This window comes from Aedes albopictus, chromosome 3, assembly GCF_035046485.1.
Source record: "Aedes albopictus strain Foshan chromosome 3, AalbF5, whole genome shotgun sequence".
Classification (NCBI taxonomy): domain Eukaryota; kingdom Metazoa; phylum Arthropoda; class Insecta; order Diptera; family Culicidae; genus Aedes; species Aedes albopictus.
The window spans coordinates 98,041,913-98,062,735 of NC_085138.1; the positions used below are offsets into that span (position 1 = coordinate 98,041,913).

The following is a 20,823-nucleotide window of genomic DNA, read 5'->3' on the forward strand; positions in this document are numbered from 1 at the left end:
GTCGGATTAGTGTGGACCATCAATCGGAACGTGGTCGATATAGGATTCCGTCTGCTGTGACGTTCTCCAGGTGTAGCGATAAAGGAGGCTGTATCAGAAGTAGGTGATACTTACGATTTCAGCTTCATCAGTACTTCCAGAGTTAGGCCTGTGACTGTGCACGTTCATTATGCTGATGTTGAAGAATTGGCTTTATATTCTTGTATCGATCGACCACCTACCACCGATCACGCGTTGTTGAATATCGCCCAACACGACGAAAGTGTTCCCGAATCGTATATTTCTGAATCCCTGGTAGATGGTATGATGAATCTCAAAGTTGAACGTTCACATTGTACCATTGGTTCTGTCTAACACATTTCGTACAACGTTACGATCTAGAATACACGTTCCTTTAGTACATTGGCAAGTATGCGGGTGCTTCCGATTAAGCTAAGAGATGATCCAGGGTGGCCAGCAAATTACAGGTTTAAATTTACCGGTTTTCACTGATTTTTGAAAATTTTCACGGGTTCTTTATTTTTACTTGAAAGAAGAAATATGATATTAGAATAATATATCAATTTTTAAATTAATTTTGAACGTGCCCATTCTAGTATTTCATTACCTTTAAAGGATTTCATCTGATATTCCGCCAGGAGTTCCTTCTGCGATTACTCTTCGAGTTTTTTTTAAACTCCTGGGACTCCCTTCAGGGTTCTTTCTTGGAATTCTATCTGATATCAGGTGCTCCTTCTGCGATTATTCCAGTATAATTCCTTTTGGGATTCCTCCAGGTGTTCATTTTAAGATTGCACCAGAAGGTTCTTCTGAGATTCTCTTCGGGGTTTCTATAAAGATTTTTCCACTGGTTCTTTGGGGATTTCTTCACGCGTTAGTTTTATGACTTCCTCCAGTATTTCCTTCTGAAATTTCTCAAGATATTCTTCCTGGAATTTCTTCAGAACTTCTCCCTCAGATTCCCTTCGAAATTCTTGTTGGGATTTCACCAGGAGTTCTTTCTAAGATTCTTCTAGAAAGTTACTTCAAGGATTACACCCTAAGATACAGCCAGGAATTCCTTTTGATTCCCCCATGAGTTACTTCAAGGATGCCCTCTGGGATTCTACAAATATATTGTAGGTATGCTCCCCAGATGGAATCGCTAAGTAGTTTGAGTTCAGTACATTATTTTTGTATACCGTTTTGAATCGGTGTTTCTTTCAAGTACCGTCCTGCGATCAAGAAAAATGCAAAGCTTGTACATTACTTGAGCGATTTGTTTAACCCTGGTAGGATGTCGGATGGTAACCCGACTAAAATGGTTCTCGAGAGTCATCCGACTGGAACAAGACGACGTGGAGCGCAGCGAGCTAGGTGGGTCGATCAAGTGGAGGACGATCTGCGGACCCTACGCAGAGTGCGGAACTGGAGACAAACAGCCATGGACCGAGTGGAATGGAGACGGCTCCTATGTACAGCAGAGGCCACCCCGGCCTTAGCCTGATCGGTAAGGTAAATAAGGATGTTGGGGTCAATATGACCCAGACAGGCACGTTAAACTGTGCTGCGTCACTGTGGTGCTAAAAAAACAACATTTTAAGAGGGTTAATGGATTTTCCACGCATCGAGATATGCCAAGAAATTTCTTGCGATCTGCGTACTACCCAACATGGTTTGGCTCTTGATGAAAAAAAAGTGCAGCTAACTGACCATGAATGTTTAAACTTTTTGAAAACTTGAAATAGGGTATCGGGATGCTTCGTTGGCATAGTCCCCTCGTTCGGCCTATCTCAACGTAAACCAAAAACTCAAACAAACACGCATAACTGGAGATCGGAAAAGCTATGCGACAAACAACTGCAACATTTCGTTTCAATTTTAGCACTTTGGAACATCAAAATTTAATGAAATTATCACTTTGTTTAGCTTTTGTAGACGCCATGATTCTTCGGCTTAGTGGGTAGTCTATACACATGATCATAAATGGCATGATTCTGGAACTTTTCGAAATGACTTTTCAATAATTGAACATTTGATGCGACGGTCAGAGGCGCTATTTAGAGCTTGTGTATTTGTTGTCAACGAATAATAATTATTTTACAAATTGAATGTGGGCCGAATATTGAGGACATTTTTTTCACTATGTATCCAAATCTTGGCCCATCCGTAAAGTAACGTCAAAAACACCGATAAAAAGACGTCAACAACATTTCTTGCGTAAGAACCAGAAAGAACGAACAGGAAGAAAGATTTTGTGTGCGGTGACTGTAAAAATATAACACAATAATAGGGTTGCGTTGTTTTCGTTACTAAATTAAGAAAGAACTTTAGTTTAAGTGCTTTATTTATAGTTTTTTGAAAATTTGGCTCCGAAAATGTAATTTAAAAGTAAGATTGGTAAACAAGCAGAGTGGTTCTAGTGCATGGAAAGCAATAGGCCAACGTTGTATCCACTAATAGGCCAATTTTTGTACCATAGACCAACGTTGCATACCATCGCATCGAATCTTTTCAACTAAATCAAGTTAATTCTTGAATATTTACGTTAGTTTACTTCCAATTGGTGAAACATGCATTGCCTAGAGTGTGTAATAGGGTCAACATATTATTTCTAGTGCTATTAATTCATGAGTTATGGTCAAAATTGTCAAAGTGGCTTGCAAATTAGGCCAAGGAATGGTACATATACCCTATATAGTTTTGCGCTTAAATCTTCGTTTTACTTCTTGAGGAATTTCTTAAAGAATTCACTACGGAATCTAAAATTTTGTAGAATGAAAATTCCAAAAGTGGCTGCTAAACATTCTGCTTTATTTCCCTAGGAAATAAAAAAAACATTTTCAATAATTTTTCACGAAATTTGGAAAAAAAATGTAGCATTTTGGCCACGTATATGACATCCCTATTCCCACCCAATAGGATTGTTTGCAGCCAACATCAATTGGGCTCCCCCATTCACAATGCATTTGGGTTCCCCAAACATTGGTACAAGATGCAGGAATCGAAAACGTGACGTCATCGCACCCTGGTGATTTTGGCCCATTTAAATCGAATCACAGAATTGTATAAGCATGTTCAGTGGAACTCTTGCAGTAATTCAGAGCGGAAACTTCTGAAGAATTTCTATCCAATTTTCTTTAGAGAAATATGGTTAAGATCGTGAGTGATTTTCTTTTAAGATATTTTTTAGGGAAAACGCAGAAGAAATTTGTGGAGAAATCTTGCATTTCATCGATCTTAATGGACAAGTAATTCTTGTAAATGTCCTCAATAAATTTGTTCTGAATTTCCATTAAAAATCTATTCGAGTACTCACAGTAAATTCGGTTTGAAATGAAGTCATAAATTCTTGCACACAAGGATGTTTTCGATCACCTGGCAATCATTTGACTCATTTATCCATAGCATAGTTCAGAAGCATAATATTGAAATGAGGTTTTCAGCAAACTTGTAGACAAGTGTTTTTCCTACAATTATCACCAAGGACGCCATATGCTAACTCTCATATATACGGTGTGAGAGCGCTAGTAACACCTACTCATACTAAACTATCGAAATCCATTTGGATAACGGGGCTCAATAATTTATGTTTTGTGTTGTATGTTCGTTTGTATTGTATTCTTGTGTATTTGTAGGGTTTTGTTTATATCATAATATCGTCAAACGTGGAACAAGATGCATTTGTGGTGTTCTGCAGAACTTTTTTTTTGTAACAACGCTTATATCAAATACAAGACCCTACCATTTTAACAGTAATGTTACATATTATACACGAAGTTGCAATATATTAAATTCATTGTATACTAACAGACTACAAAAGTATCACATGATGGAAAATCCGATAATTATTCGACTACTCTCTCTATTCTAAAGGATACCACAACTACAAGCACTCAATTACAGAAACAAAGACCATATGGGGCTGTTGAATGGTTAAAGGTAGTATTATCGACCAGCATCTAGAATTCAATTACGTATTCATGAGATATCACGCACACAGGTATAACTATATGTAGGTAACTCGACCAGAGTGATTAACTGCAGCAGAATCGATATATCAATTATCATTTCCCCAATGGGGAAGACTTTTCTCAACACCAACGAAACGGACATGTAGTAATCAAACACAGAGGTTACGGTATCATTTTTGATGAGATGGCATTGGCAGGGAAAGAAATTATGATTGAAACGTATAGCGTAAGCTTTCCCCTAGTGGTGGTATTAGTATTTTCTCTGATGATTTTTCTCGAAATTCTTCCTTGAATTAATAACGAATTTCCTCCTTGGATTTTTACTGCAGTACCTGTGGAGCGGACCTGGTGTGATGATTAAAGTACGTGACTATCACGCCGAGGATCTGGGATCGAATCCCACTCCCGACAAACTCACAAAATTTGAGTTCTTCCTTCGGAAGGGAAGTAAAGCGTGGGTCCCGAGATGAACTAGCCTAGGGCTAAAAATCTTGTTAATATACATAAAAAGACTGCAGTACCTTTTTAAAATTATTTCACAGAATTCTTCCCGCGATCCCTGGGAGTTTTCCTAGAGCTCATCGAATATTATTTTTCCTGAAGGTTCATTGGCGTATGTTTTTCTGAAGAAGTTTCTCCCAAGATTCCATCCAGAGGTTTTTTATCGGATTGGCTCCCAGAGTTCCTTCCGAGATTTTCACAGTATTTCTTCCGGGATTTTTGGGAGTTGTTCCTGGGATATCTACCAGAGTGCCTCCAGGATTTCTGCAGGAATTTTTCATAGGGTTTTCGCTGGGAGTATCTCACTGGATTTGCTCCTGGAATTTCCTGAATATTCTATTCCCGATCCAGGATTTCATCCAAAACCACTCTCAAGATTTCTCCAATGAGCCTTGCCGGAGTTTCTTGCAAGAGTTTACCCTACGGAAATTTCTCACAAGAAATTCCATAGATTCCAAGGAGGTATTCCCAGAAAAACAGCTGAAAATCCCTGCAAGAGCTCCGGCAGCAACCATTAGGGAAATTCCAAAAGCAGTGCACAGTGGTCCACGAATCAGATTTACGAGTAAAGATGCGTTCAATGCCTTCAAATGAGTTTTTAGACAAATATGGTCTTCTACAAAGTTGTCCCTAATTATAAGGCCCACTTTCCAATGTGCATGAAAATTAGGGTGATCCAAATTTTCAAAGAAATTGGAAACCATTTTTTTTTTCAAGAATAACTTTATACATTCTTTGAGAAAGTTGTAGATCTATCAATTTTGAGCAAGTATGCTGAAGACAGTTTTTATGTAGCTTTAGAATTGAAGAAAAACCGTTTTTCTGGCATTAACTTTTTCAGTTTTGATTTTTCATCAAAGCCTCCAAAGAAACACTTGTTGAGCACTTGAAGACGCGTCATTTCGTGCGCTGAGATGGTCGTTATCTCTTTTGGTTCAATAGTTACAAGTATTTTTCTTAAAAAATCATAGTTTTTTTTTTTGAAAAAGTAATATGACGGGTTGGAGCAAACATAAAAAATACCTTTTGCCCGCATTCAAAAGAAGAAATGTTGTTATAAAACATATCATAAAATTAGAGGGATGTTATTTTTGTAACTCAAGTAAAAAATACTCGGATACTTTTTCAAAACGACGTATAATACACGCAAATCCTATATTGATACGTCGTTTTGAATAAGTATCCGAGAATACTTGAAAAGTGCCTATTTTTCTAGAAAATCATCAAAAAAATCTCCTGGAAATTATCTCAGCAAGACTTCTGGGAGGGCAACCATTAGAGAAATCCGAAAAAGAATTATACAGAATCACGGGACAAATTCCGGTAAAGATTACAATAAGAGCTCTGTGAGAAATCCCGGGAAAATATCTAGAAAGAAAAACTCACTGCAAGAAATCCTGGGAATCACTAGGAAGAAAGAGCTGAGGAAAACCTCTGAAAGAAATGGCAGGAAGAAATCCATGAAAAATATTAGCAAAAGAGGAACATCCAAAAAGTTACTCCGGAAATACCTCTGATAAAAAAACAAGGGAATAGTCCAGGATAAATCATGAAAATTCACGGAGGACTACAGCAGAAAATTCGTGAAAACTCTCTGAAAAATACAGGGAAGAATTCCTGGGGAAGTAAGCGAAATTCGAAAGGAGTAAACGCTTTATGTTCGATTTTTTTATTCATACCAACAATGCATTACAAATGTAGTAAACTCTGTGAACTTTACTTCTGTGTAGATACTAGAAGAAGTCGCATTCGCTACTTTTTATTCATATCTTAGAATTACTTTATCATATATGCTTCATTTTAGGCATGCAAACTTGTAGATCTTCTCCTCTTGTTGGCGTTACGTCCTCATCGGCATACTTCTCGGGATAGTCTTCTATGAGCACATCCACAGTTATTAACTGAGAGCTTCCTCTGCCAGTGACCATTTTTCATGTGTATACGTATCGTGTGGTAGGTATGTACGAAGATCTCTCGTTTCTCTCGTTTGTCGGGTGAAGATCACTGCGTCAAGATTTTAGAACTATTGTGATATACCCTTTTGCTGTGAGGTACGCAAGTTATCTCAGTAACATGTTTGTCACTGAGATACCTGAGTATCGTCTGAACTCAAGACCATTTATTATTGATGAATAGAGATCCTGAGTTACAGTATTTGACTCCCCCATTCTGGCGAGATTAGCCAACCACGTCCTTCGGGGAAAAGATCCATATATCAGCAGACCCTTAAAAGGGCTTGCTGAGAACTGAATCTACGTTGGGTGAGTGCACTGCAGTCTGCAATAGCAGAGGATGTGTTCTGATGTTTCTCTCTCCTCGTCACAGAAGCGGCAATTTGAGGTTTGGATTGCTCCGATCTTTTGTAGGTAGTATCTGCCAGGGCAGTGTCCAGATATTAGACCGGTGTCAGTGAATCAAAATTCAACCATCGCGCAGCAATAATGACAATGTCGCAACCTGTATTTGTTGCGACAAAACAACCCATGCGACATAAGTTTGTCCCAACTTGAAAATAATGGGATTAACATCGTACACCACGAGTTTAGAGATTTTTAAGCCTTGCATTGCGATTTTCGAACGGTAACTTCGAGTCGGTAAACACTGCAACTCTGGAGAAGCTCTATCATCAAACAGTTTCGACTTTGGGTTAGTAATAATTGATTATTCACGAGTTGAAAAGTACGTAACAAATTCCGTAACAAAGTTTCCGTTTTGTCTGCAACAAAAAATTTCGAGATCATGTCATTATCTGTCACCAGTAGGGATAAAGACTAATCGTCGCACCTTCTTTGTTGCTTGTTTTGTGCCTCTTTTGTCTGACAATTCTCTTCACTGACCGGTGTAGATGTTGAGATCCCTTTTGTTGAGACCTAATAGTTGTTGGTTTTTCTTGGGGTTAATCGTTACGAGTCTTTTGGATTGGCTCGTATGGGGAAGTGTATTCCAGTTTGATGTGATTTGACTGACCATATATTTGTTCAGTTCCATTTTTACAGAGCAGTCTGAGATCCCTCAGAAGGGCTCAGGGTAAATGAACCTTTCATTAAATCCATTCCTGGCTAGCTCATCAGCAATCTCGTTTCCCTCTAGACCCGTATGTCCTGAGATCCAATATAGGTAGACTCGATTGCGTATGGATAAGTTTTTCAAAGCCAGAATGCATTCCCATACTAGCTTTGAGTTACTAGTGTAGTTATTAGGAGACTTAAGTGCCGCTTGCCTGTCAGAGAAAATACATATTTTTGCAAACCTCTCCTCAGGCATAATAACACGCATTCTAATATTGCATAATTTTCCGCCTGAAATACTGTGGGCCACTGTCCTAAATGGACAGAGATTTTCGTTCTAGGGCCATAGATTCCGGAGCCTGTCAGATTATTCATTTTCGAACCATATGTGAAGAAATTTACAGAGCTTCCAGCTTTATGAATTGATCTAGCCGGGGCAGGTGAAGCATTGCGTCTAAGGCCATAGTGGGTGTACTACGAACTGCACCAGTGATGGCTTTGCAATCGGTGCGTTGGATTTTGTTGAGCTTAGCCCATTAGTTTTAGGCCACCAGACAAGGGAAGCGTAAGTAGTCCTGTACGAAGATACTCTATACCCAAAGAAGCCATGGAAATCTCCATTACGAAAAGTTCTGGGACCGACCAAAAATTGAATCCGTCACTCCCAGTTCCCATGGTCTTGCTGAATATCAGCGCGCGCTTACCGCATCGGCTTTATGGGTCAACCAGTTATACATATTTAAATAATTTAGTTCAAGGTGTCAATAGTATAACCACTGTTGGTAGCTCATGTGTATAGAAAATCGCTTTCCCGCATTGCCATTGCCGGGTGCCGCACCCTACAAACACGATTGACCGACATGAGCATCACGCCATACACGGCCAGTTCGTATTGCTTCCGCTTATCCAAGCGCACCTGGAAACCTTCAGAGAATACACACTGCTCCTGTCCTGTCGTCCATTACCCAACCCTTGCTGCACTTGACAGATTTCCTCACCTCCATGATGGGTATCAAATACGACCTCACGAAAGCCGGGCCGGGCGGGCGGCATCCGACTCTGCAGCGGGCCGACTGGAATCGGAACGTGATTGTGTATCGTCTGTCTGTCTGCCTGTCTCTCTAGATGTGTACTTGGTCGGTACATACCTATACGTACCTACTGTATATACACCACAGCACAACAACAGAGAGTGCTCTTCTTCGTGTCTTACTGTTGGGACCAGCTCACATGTTTTGGATGGATGACTGGATTCTGCGCCGTTCGTATCCAACATCGTACGATACGGAATGCGATTCCCATTGGGAGTTGTGCAGAGGGGCATCTCCCAATCAAAATCATGTGCATGATTCATATTTTATTCCGTGATAGGATTATTAAATTCTTACAATTAAACCAATTTGGTGATCCAGAATCAACAATTGGTTTTCACAATTTGAAAGGGGATGACACAAACTAGAATGTGTTAAACCTAGTTCTAAGTCTACTGACTTCGACATAGAACATACTGGAACGATGCAGCCGGAGTTCCCGTTACAAGTCCTATTTCTGGCAAGAGAAAAAAGACGATTTTGGACTAGTGTTATCTGACAAGTGAACAAGAGAATCATTACGAGGAGAGAAGTTATAATCATAGTGCAGTGGAAAGTAGGACAAATATGCACACGATACAGATTCATTCTTCACGCCGGTAGAGCAATCAATGTTGCCAGTTTGGCAAAAGGAAATGTGTGAATGACCACATGGTTCAAGATGAATCTTCAACGACACTAGCAGGAGCTTCTAAACTATTTGCAAAATATTTCAAAATTTCAGTGGAATTCCATAAAATTAGAAGCGAAATTTTACATCCAATGTTTGATTGAGTTTCAACAAAATTTCTATACAGAAGGCCTTCAGCATTTTTCGGTGAGTTGTAAAATATATAACAAAACATTTTTTTGTCAGAATCTCTTAAAACTTCTTATACCTAGGTTCGACTAAGCAAAATACCCTCCTCAGGTTGAGCGAAATGAGTTAGTGTACCTTTTGATTCCGAATATGAAGATGTTGTAAATTAGTTTACATTTTCACCTATAGGGCTTCGCATTGTGCGATTTACACAGTGTATTCTGTGTATCTCCGCCTTTGGCGTTTTCTAAACGACACCGATTTGGTTTTATTGATGTAGTTCTTTATTGTGCTGTGATGGCAATGTGTTTAATCTTGCCTAGTTTGGATAGTGGTTACGGTTAGGATAGCTCAGATAAATCTTCAGCAACGATCAATCTTTGCAGACTTTTACAAAGTGGTACAGCCATTTTGTACATGATGTCTTTTCTTATAGTTATGATTCCCTGGCTTCGGCTCGGAGTACCGTAACTATAGAATCGATTGAGTGAGCACTAAATAGTTTGGCTCCTTTCAAATCTCCTGCAGCAGATGGGATATATCCTATTTTGCTTCAGAAAGGATTTGATTATTTCCAACATGCTTTAAAAAAAAACTACTTGTTTACAGTTTTGCTACAGGATACACTCCCGATCAAAAGTTTGGGGTTACCCCCTCAAAAACATGTCATTTGTTAGGCCCACATCTTCGCCAATATGCGTCCGATTTCCAAACCCTAGGTTTCACTCAAAAGATAATAAAACAAAGAAACTTTAAACATGATTTAAAAGAAACTTTTTCAAATAAATTTGCATGTAAACTTAACCCAAGGTTGCCAAATTTTCTAAAAAATGAATATAAACTTACGGCAGTGTCGCTGGGAATTGCGTCGATCAAATTTTAAGATGAGAGCGGTAATATAACCCATTTTCTATTAGCTTTTAACTGTTTTTTACAGAACTAAGCTAAAAAATCTAGAGAAAAAGTTATTAAGTAAATTAACTCTTCATGTAATCGACCAAAAGTTTGGGGTCACCCCTCAATATAATGTATCAGCCAAAAGTTTGGGGTCACTTTCGTAAAACATGGAAAAATGATTTGGTGATATCTTCGTCATCTATAGTTCAATTTTAATTCTTTTTGGCTCATTTGAAAGATAATTAAATAAATTTAGGTTTGACTTAACGTATTTAACGATTTTTGAATATAAAAAATTATTTAAGGTTAACACATTTCTCCACACTTCAAAAAATGAGGCAACTTTACGTTAAGTTTTAGTATATAAATTTCAACAAATATGTGTGGTTCAATGCCTATGCAGTAAGTATCATTATTTTTGTTTCAAATAAACCAAGAAGAATTAAAATTGAATGAAAGATGACAAAGATATCAACAAATCACTTTTCCATGTTTTACGATAGTGACTCCAAATTTCTGGCCGATACATCATTTTGAGGGGTGACCCCAAACTTTTGGTCGATGACATCAAGGATTAATTTACTTAATAACTTTTTTCTAGATGTTTTAGCTAAGTTCTGTAAAAAGCAGTTGAAAGCTAATAGATAATGGGTTATAATACCGCTCTCATCTTAAAATTTGGTCGACCCAATTTCCAGCGACACTGCCGTAAGTTTATATTCATTTTTTAGAAAATTTGGCAACTTTGGGTTAAGTTTACATGCAAATTTATTTGAAAAAGTTTCTTTTAAATCATGTTTAAAGTTTCTTTGTTTTATTATCTTTTGAGTGAGACCTAGGGTTTTTAAATCGGACGCATATTGGCGAAGATATGGTCCTAAAAATGACATGTTTTTGAGGGGGTGACCCCAAACTTTTGATCGGGAGTGTATATTCCCAAATTCTGACGGGATATTACTGTAAAGTTTATTCCGAAAATTGGTCGTGCGTCGTATAAAGAAGCAAAAAGTTTCAGACCTCAGTTTGAACTGTTTTCGACTAAAAAGCTTAGAACGCATGGTCGATCATCACATCCGTGATGTTCATCTGGCCAACGTGCCTCTTCATGTGAACCAACATGCTTACCAATCTGGAAAGTCCACTGTGACTCTTTTACACAAGGTGGTTTACAATATTGAGAAAGCATTCGCTCAAAAGCAATCCTGCTTGGATGCTTTCTTAGATATCAAGGGTGCTTTTGACAACGTGTCTTTCGATGCCACATTGGAAGCCGCACGGAGTCATGGTATATCTCCAATGATATCCAATTGGATTTATCAAATGCTCAAAAACCGAAATCTTTTCTCGACATTGCGTCAAGCAGCGATTAGGAAATGAAATGTTTATGGATGCCCCAAAGGGGGAGTCTTCTCATATTTTTTGTGGAATCTCGTAGCAGATTCAGATAGTTAATCCGAGTAAAACATTTATTGTTCTTTTTACGGAAGGGCGAAACCGTAATGGCGTTCGACCTTTGCGTCTCTTTGATGCTGAAATCGATGTGACTGAACAGATAAAGTACGTTGGATTCATTCTTGATTCCAAGCTTTCCTGGACACCTCACATTGAGTTCAGAATCAAAAAAGCTTGTATGGCCTTCGGGCAATGCCGGCGAACCTTTGGTACAACTTGGGGTCTAAAACCCAAGTATATCAAATGGATCTACACAACTGTTGTTCGGCCAATATTGGCTTATGGATGTCTTGTGTGGTGGCAAAAGGGCGAAATGAGACCGGTCCAATCAAAATTAGGCCATCTCCAATGTATGTGCTTAACGGCGATATCTGGAGCGTTCTCTTTAAGGTTGAAGGATTCGTCATTGATATAATCGTCATCATTGAAAATTCGAAAGCAGTTTTCTCGTTCAGCGCTTAAATTTCTGCAATGAAAATGTATTCACTGTATCACGGACGTAGAAAGGATTACAGTGAATACATTTTTAAAACAAACATTCAAGTTTTGAGCAAGAAAACTGATTTAGAATTTTCGATGATGACGGTTATGTCAATGATGAATCCTTTAACCTTAACTCCCACGGCAGCGCTCGAAGTTCTCTTTGACGTTGCTCCACTACACATTCATCTCAAACAAGAAGCACTTTCTTGCACTTACCGTCTACGGGTACTCGGTCTACTAGAGGAAACTCCTGTGAACCGCACATCAACACACACCTCGTTGTTTCCATTTTTGGTGAATTGGGACAAAATTGTCCTTGCTCCAAGTGATCTTACAATTGCTTGTAATTTTCCATATAGGACATTTTCCACGAAATTCCTTTTCCTGGAAGAGTGGACATCTGGATATCTGGAAAGAAGTATTTCAGACGGCATCGTATGTTACACTGATGGCTCCCTTCTCGAAGGTCGAGCAGGTGCTGGTGTTTATTCTCGTGAGCTAAGGCTGTATCAGTCTTACTCACTTGGTAGACACTGCACCGTTTTTCAGGCCGAAATCTTTGCTCTTATGTGCGGAGTGCAATCAGCACTTCAGCAGCACGTAATGGGCAAAGTAATATACTTCTGTTCAGATAGCCAGGCAGCTATTAAAGCACTTGCTTCGGCTAACTCCAGGTCGAAGATAGTTATTGCTTGTCGAACTCAAATCGAGGAGCTGAATTCAGCAAACGCTGTTCACCTTGTATGGGTGCCTGGCCATTCTTCCATCGCTGGAAATGAATTGGCTGATGAGTTAGCTCGCACTGGAGCATCACATGACTTCATTGGCCCTGAGCCAGCTATTCCGATATCGAAGTGTTGGGTAAAGCTTCAGATTCACACCTGGGCTGCTACTCAACACAGACAATACTGGAATAGTTTGGAGTCATGTCGTCAAACCAAATTGTATTGTACTGAGCCATCTCCAAGGGTCCACTGCCAGCTCATCTATCACATGGCGAATATTCAGCAAACTGATTCATTTGCATGTGATAGCTGTAAATCCGATTATGGAACTTCGTATCATTTGATATGTAACTGTCTAGTTTTTGCGCAACTGCGTTTCCGAGTAAACACTTATTAAGTTAAACTGACTTCAGAGACCTGAATATTCAGGATATTCTGTTGTTCTTAGCCCGCTGTGGTAAAGAGCTATACCCAAGTAACAGAACTAGCTGATTAATAGTTCCATAAGCTGAAGTTTGCTTAAGATGGGATTGTTCCACTTTTGTACAGCAAAAATGTTTGTTGGGTAGGCTCTCTTTCGCTTTATGCGTTATTACAGTGCCCTTTTCAGGGCGCTGTTTGAACCCATTGTGGTACGCTTATGCGTTAGTATCCTCTTCCAGGGTACTTTTCCTATTTCCCTACCTGTCCTTATCCCCATCGCTATCCTTATTTCCTTCCTTTTCCCTCAGGTAGATGATGAAATAGGCTATTATTTTTGCGATGGCACAAATGTCCCAAATGGAGGATAACGTGCCTCTGGAGCCGGCCTTCTGATACCTGATGGGATTTTTTTTGTTCGGGGCAAACTGTCATTTTATCGATAGAACTGTCATTCTATCCACGGAAATTAAACTAGTTTGTCTATTTAACCATTAAAACAAAGGAATTGGAACGCAATAAAGTCACGTTTTACTGAGAAAAATGAGCTCTTTCGATTAGATTATATATAGAAATATTTTATTAACTAGACAACCAAAAATTTGGATAAGATTTATATTTATTAGTGAGTGATCTACACTTCGATCAATACCGAGACCATTTTACGGTACAAAATTATGATCCTCTGGAAAATCCATAACATCCATAAAGGAGATATTCCATTACAGCACCACCATTACATCACGATTTTATTCAAACGGCTTGTGACCGTCGTTAAACGTATGGTATATGATATCAGAATCGTTTAATCCTAAAGCCTGTATCCGCAATAATCGGGACACAGAAATACAGCTGTACCTCTGCAATAGATACATTGAAATTACTAAAATTTTGTCTAATAACATCTTAAGTTGTGTTCATTTTACCTACAAAATTTCATGTGAATCGGTGCAATGCTTTTTGTTGTAGCAATGAAAGAGTAGAATGTGCGCCATTGAATTTTGTACATCCCCTAGTTTTGCTTATCAGCGCTGTAACTTTTGAATTTGGCAAAGGAAATGGCTGAAATTTTGAACACAAATATCTCAATCTACATTTGTTGTTTAGGCAAAATTTCAAAAAAATCGATGCACTATCAACAATTTTATAGTCGAAACATGTATTGGGACTGAACGTGATTTTAGTCTCTTAGACAGCAATTAGTCAGCACCCTTTATTGTTTCGATTGTACTATTGAAAGTACTATACCAATAATCATCAAATTTTGCAGGCATAATATACACATAATCAACTAGCTTCTGTGAAAATTTCATGAAAATTGGGAGAGAAATTCAAAAGTAATGAATAGGCAAACATCGCACATGAAAAACACGAAAAATGTTCACTAACACTCACCCCTATCAACACCAGTAGCTTTCAAACCAACTGATCAAAGTTGATGAAATTTTGCAAGAAAGTGTCTCTATAAGTATCATAACTGCTAACGAAATTTCATAATTATCATCACAGAACTTCGAACTGTAGCGTAAAATAACCATCTAGTATGCGAATGAAAATTGATCCTGATTGTACAAAATGCTTAAAACCACGTCTGTTTGTTTTTCATCCACAGTCAAAAGTAATGCATCGGTTTTTATGAAATTTGGCACAAATAATAAACATACACCAAAGAGTTCTCAGTCAATTATTTGGCCGATTTTACCGATTCATTACAGAGCTACTGACGTACTTCTGTGTCCCGATTATTGCGGATACAGGCTTTAAACGATCTTTTAGTGGTCTCCCGGAAGATACAGATCATCCGCAAGTGTTTGTGAGACATAAAACTTCATGATTTGATGAAATTCGTTTATGGAGCACCTAGTATTAACTACAATTTAAGGTTATTATTATAACCAAGTTTCACCAAGACATCGATGATATCTTTAAAACGACTGACCCGTAGCTTAAAGTTAGAATAATTGTGTAATCAAACATGATACGCAACTTCAAAACAATAATAAAAATAACTGAATCTTGGCCACCATGCCTTCGATATAAAAATCCGGCATGTGGTTGCGAAAGACCAAAGCAGAGAGAATGCTTACAAAAAAAAAAGAGAGCGAGTAAACGGAGTGGTAAGGGGCCGGACGGATAGAAGCAAGGTACAAATAAACCATCAACACTCGATTCGCCTTCGTGGCTATTGCAACTTCCAACAACCATCATCGAGCGAGCGAGTGAGCGAGCAATCAACCAAACCGTACCGACCGACCACCACGATACGTACGATGGCCATGGTTCGAAATGGGTCGTACAATGGATATGGAAGGGAATGGAAAAGTGAGGTTAGGACACACAGGCCGGGCCCTGCCTGGCTGGGTTGTGGAAGTGGGACGGAAGCTCACCAAAATATCGATTAAATGTCTCTCCCAACCTCGTGAACACGGCCCACCTTCTTTTGTCAGGCAAAATGCAATATTCTTTGTTGGCAAAATGTAAATAGATCGAAGAAAACTTGCTACATACCTTCCGAGAGATGCTCCGAACGTTGTCGAGTTGTCGCAGCGACGTGTGAAGATAAAGTTATCCGAATTACGTCAAGCCGCGGAGTTTCACCAAACCACGAACGACGACGAATGTAATCCACACACTGACTCTGATGGCGAAGAAAAAATTTCTCTTCTCCTTTCTCCGTTAACTTTTTTTTGTTTCTTGGCTTTTTTTTCCTGAATCGGAACGCACACTTTTCTGCACTGTGCACCGCCTTGTGAAATTCCCGTAAATTGTTGGTCACCAGGAACGGCACTTATGCACTTCCTATTTACTTTCACTCCCACCAGCGAATCGAAGTTATTCGATTGTCTAAAATTTTCTTTTCACTTATAGACACAGGAGACACTTGATGGCCTCTTGCTTCCTGGTTGAACAAAAAAAGAAACTTATAATGACACTGACGTGTATCACACGAGTTTCGTACAATGACAAATCGGAGCAAACTTCCGTTTTTGGATGATTCACGATAGCTAGGGCATTTACTTCCTAACTAGGAATTTGTACACTTCTACACACGCTAGGCTCTCTATCCGCAACGGAACACTCTTCTTCGCTAGAATACGTCGTCTATCAAACCACAACGCGACTATTGTTTCTTCTGAAATGGTATGAGATATACACACTTGAACGGGGAAGAACTCTCCGGAACGGAACCTACGCTCAAAACGCGGAGTGCTACCGAAGTTGCGGACGTCTGGCTAGCTGTGATCAAGGGGAATGACTGCCGTCGTCTCGCCACTGAAAGGTGTGCGATGAGCAGATTTTTCGCCTTTCTTTTCACCACACTACTGCGCTGTTGTGTTGTATATAGCTGTAGCAAGATTTAACTCACAAGGCAGAGGCTCTTCCACTAGTTGTCTACCGACTGAGCAGAAATACACATGATTCAGCAGCAGCACTCTCAGTCAGCGTCGGCGAGCGGCGGTGATGATCACGATGATCCACTCTGCTGGTTTGGATTGGATATTTGAAAACACGCGATTGTTGCATACACGAAGCTCTCTGCCCCAACAACCAATAACCATCATCATCGTCATCGATAGTGAGAAAATTCCGGAACGGGAGAGGGATCGGAAGGTATCTTCCGAAAACCATGAGTTTTACAGAGAAAAAACTATTGAAATAATCCAAACACTTGTTTTTAGTTTTCTCAAACAAAAATACAACTTATCTTTCTTCTAATTAAATGAACAAGAACAATCCTATTCAAAAACTGTTTACTTTTTTCGCGTAATTACTCTCTCATATCAGCATTTTCTCTCTGTCTATGGTCTATCAGCCTTTCGCCTTCAGGACCGCAACACAGAGCCAACCGTTAACAGCCCCGTCACATGTATCTACCAAGATAAACACCCCAGCCGACGTGGACCTCTAGCGTACAATCGTTCAATGCCGCGGGATTCCGCTGCACAGTAGTAGCGAACATTGAAATGATTGGCCATTTTTATCGTTGGATAACGTCTTTCTAGGTATAAGGCAATCTGGCGTTCATCGCCCTTCTCTCTCAACCAGTCACAGAAGATAGCAATTTTTTGTTCAATATTTCACAGGGAAACGTTTCCGTATGAAAACAAACCTTCTTCAGGGTGGTCAAACAAAATCAAAAAAAAAATCCCGCTTTTTTCCCGACTTTTCCCGCATTGATTTTAAATTTTCCCGACTTTTCTCTATATGCTTTTAGAGCTTGTTAAACATCCTAGAAACCAAACTGTGGTACTCTCCAGCTTGACAGATCGAATGATAGTAATTTTTACCCACGTCATAACCTACTCAGTTATACACCAAACTACCACATCTCATTTTGTTCAACGAATGCAATTGCAATGCAATTCTACTTTAAATTTTTTAAACGTCATTTTTTTTTACTTGTACTAGCATATTGTGCGTTGCAAGAAAAACATAATTATGGCGACTACTTTCCAAGGCCTTCAATGATGGACAAAATTTAATCGCAGTGCAAATGCCACGTGCAGTCGCAGCAATCATCATATCACCCGGCCATGTGGGTGACCTTATTTCAAGAATTATCAAGGAGCGCTATGATGGAAAATTTGAAAACAGGTCTGTTTTCTTAGGTGACTGTCTCGCGCGTATTTTTGACTGCGGGTAAAAGTAGTCGCGAAAGTAGATTTTATTTTGATTCGTATAATAATAATAAATTCAAATAAAACATTTCAATATTAACTCGAGTTTTCATTCGCTTTTTGAAATTCCTCTGAAATTGTTTATCCCGGTCAGACATTCATCTATTGCCATCATTTATTGCCAGCCCCGGCCAGATTTTCATCTGCCGCTTTGGCGTCTCCCTTCTCTAAGGCGAGACATTATTGCCAGCCCCGGCCAGAATTTCATCTGCCGCTTTGGCGTCTCCCTCTTACGAGGCGAGATTTTTCGATTTCCCTCATGTTGTCTGATCCGGTCAGATGCTATCCGTCGGAAGTTCAGGCAGCTTATATTTACTTAGAGTCTTCATTATTTCAATTGGCGACAAACGCCTTTTTCTCGAATTCAAGCTGTTCCCGTTGCAGTTGTCCTTCCAGGGATTTTAACGTTTCCTCGCTAGTAGTATAGATTTCCTTCTTCCAAAATCAATTCTGGAGTCCAAGCTTCTTTTTGTTAGAAGTCAACCAGCTCTTCTTTCTTTCTCGCGTTGCAAAGGGTTCTTCCCGTCGCCAATGTGGTACTCTCCAGCTTGACAGATCGAATGATAATAATTTTCACCCACGTCATAACTATAGGGACAATGGAAATAAGGCAATCCATGAGACAGATGCGATCAGCTGATTTTTTTTGTTTACCATGTATTTTTGACATCCGATGATCGGGGTGACAGTTGAACACAAAGAAATTTGTTAAGCACCGACGACACTTGACGAAACTTTGTTAAGTTGTACTCACACTGTGTTTACATTTTTGGCTGTCACCCCCATCGCGAAAAGTCGTCATGGATTGCCTTATTCGCGGCAAAATTTCTTAAATTTCGCGGGTCAACATTGCATATTTTTGACCGTATCGTTGAAGAAAACACCAATTTCGCATGCGTAATGAATAATCCACTTGGATTTTGCGTGGCGTTATCATAAATGTACATAAAAGTAACAAATTTGATGGAAAATCAGAAGAGAATCTGCTTCTCTTCTGATTTTCCATCAAATTTGTCAAATAATGTATAATATACATTAAACTTTTATTTTCCAGGATTCGGAATCGTACATTACTTTATACTGCTAAAAATTATCAGCCAATTTATGTTAAAAAATTTAAAATTTGTGGAATTTTGATGTTATTTTCTAAAATTTGTCAAATTTCGCGACATTTCGCGGGACTTCTTGAATTTCGCGACAATTGCCCAATTTCGCGGATCTCGCGGCTTTCGCGAAATCGTGAATTTCCATTGTCCTTAGTCATAACCTACTCAGTTATACACCAAACTACCACACAAACCTTTAAAATTTACTGGAATATTTATAGTGTCACTGTCACACTGGTATACTGCCCCTCTTCGCATGTCAGTCCCATGTTGTTTTTCAAAGTGCCTACGTTTTGCACTATAACTCCAATTGTTTTCAATAAAAATGTATTCATGTGATGCATAAACTTTTCGTAGCACATTGAGCTGTGAAATGAGGCGAGAAAAATATCAAATTTATTTGAAATGGGCTCGTGAGACAAAAATATGATTCGCATTAGAAACAACATGGGACTGACATGCCAAGGGGGGCAGTATAGTTACGTATTGTTCGAAAGCGTTAAAAACATACCAAAACAATCCTACATGTAACATATGCTTAAAGTTTGATTATTATTTTTCCGGTCTTGTAACGAAACCCATATTTGAATTTATTTGTATCGTAATTCCCTAAAGATTTTTTTGTGATCTCCTTAATCCTAGTATGACGTCGGGGTCAATATGACCCAAACAGGCTTGCTAAACGTGCGCTTAGCCTAACATCTTACAAGGGTAAGAAATACTTGATGAAGCTCCAGTTACAAATCTGTACGGCTCCAGTAATTTCTTACAGGGATTTGTTTACTCTATCACGGAAATTCTGAAGATGTGAATAATGGAATTATTGATGTAATTCTGGTATAATTCCTATACTGCTCCCCTTCGCATGCCAGTCCAATGTCGTTCCTTATGCGAATCGTATCTTTGTAACTCATGAGGTCATTTAAAATAAATTTGAATTCTTTCTCTCCTCATTTCACACCTCAATATGTAACGAAAAGGGTATACCTACATGAAGTGAATAGTTTTTTTGAAAATAATTGGAGTACAAAAGGTATGCGCTTTGAAAAACAACATGGGACTGACATACAACGAAGGGCAGAATAGGTAGTTCCAATAGAATTATTAGATAAGATTGGATAGAATTATTGAATTTATGGTGAAATTTTTCAAAGAATTTCCTGCAAAAAGTTGAGTGCAAAAATACCGAATAAATGTATGTGATATTTTCTCATACACTCTGCTGGTAACAAATCAGGAAGTCTATTCAATAATTAAGTTCATACATAATTGATAAGGAAATTAAATTCCGTAAGATTTACAGGCTCATATGCAAACGTTCAGATTAAAAAAAATAGTCAAAATCCTTTCATTTATACATAGTTTAATGTTTACATAGAAAGGGTTCTTTGAGGTGCAATTTGAAATTGGTGGAGACTCTTGTTCGATTGATACATCTTCCGGCAACGCTTCCGAAGCTGAATTATTGCATAAAACAACCCAAATAATTTCATAAAACCGAGATGGATAGCTGTGAAGTACTTGTGTTGCAGCTACATATCCCGATTACAGTTTGTTTGTTTATTACAGCTTCTTGCTGTAATAATATCGCATAACGAGCTTCGAAACGCTGTTGTTTAGTGATTTCGGCAACATTACAAAGTGTACTGTATAATCTATTGCAATTTTTAGAAATCGTTATTAGGATATCAGTTGGAATCATTGCAGAA

The 20,823-nt window shown here is 38.8% G+C and overlaps 1 protein-coding gene across 3 annotated transcripts in view; it reads right to left on the minus strand.

The window, feature by feature from the left end:
• The window catches only part of LOC115253916 (long-chain-fatty-acid--CoA ligase 4), a 113,216-nt gene that overhangs the window by 89,661 nt on the left and 2,732 nt on the right, over window positions 1-20,823 (minus strand). For 2 of the 3 annotated variants that reach the window (XM_062856934.1, XM_062856935.1), the window contains exon 2: window positions 15,838-16,228. The gene's annotated coding sequence lies outside the window, so the exon portion shown is untranslated. Of the gene's footprint in view, window positions 1-15,837; window positions 16,584-20,823 lie in introns of those variants that run through there. The other variant, XM_029874171.2, reaches the window with a different exon arrangement.